This window comes from Microtus ochrogaster, linkage group LG9, assembly GCF_000317375.1.
Source record: "Microtus ochrogaster isolate Prairie Vole_2 linkage group LG9, MicOch1.0, whole genome shotgun sequence".
NCBI classification, from domain to species: Eukaryota; Metazoa; Chordata; class Mammalia; order Rodentia; family Cricetidae; genus Microtus; species Microtus ochrogaster.
In genome coordinates this window covers 34,868,443-34,870,927 of record NC_022034.1, presented here as the reverse complement: position 1 = coordinate 34,870,927, position 2,485 = coordinate 34,868,443, and the positions used below count along the sequence as shown (strand labels likewise).

At 36.3% G+C, this 2,485-nt stretch overlaps 1 pseudogene; it reads left to right on the top strand.

Annotated features, from left to right (window-relative positions):
• Positions 1–1,992: 1,992 nt before the first annotated feature.
• On the top strand, positions 1,993–2,269 carry LOC106144244 (annotated as a pseudogene).
• The last annotated feature ends 216 nt before the right edge of the window (positions 2,270–2,485 follow it).

Below are 2,485 nucleotides of genomic sequence, written 5' to 3'. Positions count from 1 at the left end.
AATATGATAATTGTGTGTATGTGTGTGTGTGTGTAGTTTCACAAGTTCTTTGCATGATGTAGAATATTTTGATATTTCATTTATTTTTACTATAAACAATCTCTCTCTCTCTCTCTGTGTCATATTTTATATTTGGACCATATTTTGTTTAGCCATTCCTTAGTTAATGTATATTTGGTTTTTGAAGGAACACTTGCTATTTTGCCAAGTGGTACATTATTTTACATGCTTCTGAACGTGCACAGTGTTTCCTATTTCTACATATCCTGGCCAATACTTAAGATAGTTTTTACTTTAACATTTTAATTGGTAACAGTTCACTATTGTTCTGATTTACATTTTTTCTTAACATAACTTTCTAAAAACAATAAAGATACATATAGCATGACTAATAAAAACTCAGAGACAGAAACTGGAGTTCAACCTGTAGGTCTGATAAAAAGAAACAACCACTGATTCTTACCTCTATCTCTGTCTGAAATGGTGATCCTGCCTCCAGGAATCTAAGAATGAGACTGTGTCTGAAAGCTGTCTCCTTTAGTCTTATATTTCTCTCTAGGGATGGGATTAGATTAAAGGTGTGCACCACTACTGCCTGGTTTCTAGGCAAACTAGTGTAGCTACTGGGATTAAAAGTGTGTGCCATCACTGCTTAGTTTATAAGGCTGATCAATGTGGCTGTTTTAATCTCTGACCTTCAGACAAGCTTTATTTATTAAAATACAAATGAAACATCACTTCATTTCCCCTTTTTGTCTAATATATAAAAAGGAAGGCTACAACTAATATAACAAATTGGACCCTCTGAATGTGGCTGACAATTGGGGCAGACTGAGAAGCCAATGATTCTGAGAAGCACTGGGATTTGTCTCTACTGCATGTACTGGCTTTTTGGGATCCTATTCTATTTGGATGCAAAGCTTCCTAAGCCTGGATGTAGGGGGAAGGGCCTTGAACTTCCCACAAAGCAAGGCACCTTGCCCTCTCTCAGGACTGGAGGTGGGAGGGTGTGTGGGGGGAGTGGGAGGGAAGTGGAAGGAGGAGAGGAAGTAGAAATTTTGATTGGTATTATTTATAAAGCAATAAAAAAACAAAAAAGAAGAAAAATATATGATAAGTACAATAACTGTATACCACATGTACAAGCAATAAGTACATTAACAATATCTAGTCCATTTTCATTTGACAAATTTTGAGAAAATACTCCATATATATCCTCTCTTGGTAAATTCAAAGCCTTATAGCTAATTTACTTTCTATCATAACTGATTTCTGCATCTGTAAATTATAAAAATAACTGTCTAATATTCAACTCCCTCAGAGAATGAAGAAGGAAATACTAACTGAGTAAGCAGGAAGTGCAAGTATGCGACTTCCAAAGAATGTGAGCAATGACAGAAACAACTGGCTTTCTGGACAGTCACATAGTGTTTCTCTACAACATTGGTGCATCTATCTTCGACCTACAGGCCTAGCATATCCAATAGACTTTTTTGTGAAAGAGGGTATTCTGCAGGGTTGTCCTTCCTTGTCTTGAAAATATTTGGCAGTCACCTTCTTTTGTGTCTTACTTGTCCAATGAGAACAGCATACTGTCAGCAGTTGAGGCAAGTGCATATTCTTCCCCAGCAGCTTACTTTTGCCACAAAGAAAGTGAACTCCATGTGGAGTTTCTTTGACACCAATTATCTTCTCTGAAGTAGATTGGTGTTGCTAGGAGCAGTCATGTCTCATTGTCCCCCAAAAAAGAGCCTATGTTATTAAAACATCTTAATGCCATTTTCTGTAGATCTCTAAAGTGTTTGAAGATGACCTGCCTATCTATATCTTTGACCTTGAAAACATATCTAGTGTGACTACAAGTTCAATTATAATAGGTGACTAATTACTAACCCTGTATTTCTTATTATCTGAAACAGTTGGTAATAATAATTTTCAAGTACTAGCTATTTACATTATGCTCTCTGTGCTTGGGCTTAGGTTCCTAGCAACATGGCTATGTGCACCAAGAAGTTCGGGATTGTTGGGAAATATGGGACTCACTATGTTGCCTCCCTGTGGAAAATTGTGAAGAAAATAGATATCAGCCAGCATGCCAAGTACACATGTTCCTTTTTTGGCAAGATCAAGATGAGGAGATGAGCCATTGGCATCTGGCACTGTGGTTCCTGCACAAAAACAGTGGCTGGCAGAGCCTGAACCTACAACACTACTTCTGCCACCATAGTGAAGTTTGTCATCAGTATTGAAGGAACTGAAAGACCAGTAGAAGTGGTAGCATTCAAGACAGCCTCTAAATAAATAGGTTAATTTACACAACAAAAAAGAAATTTGCATTACATTATTAAATGAGCTATATAGGTAAAATACCTTGAAAAAGAGTAGAAATGTATATACAGTATGTTCTAACAAAATTAATCTCAAATTTGTATCAATAGAGAAAATTTATATACAATATACAGAAGTCCAATCCAATGTAAAACAT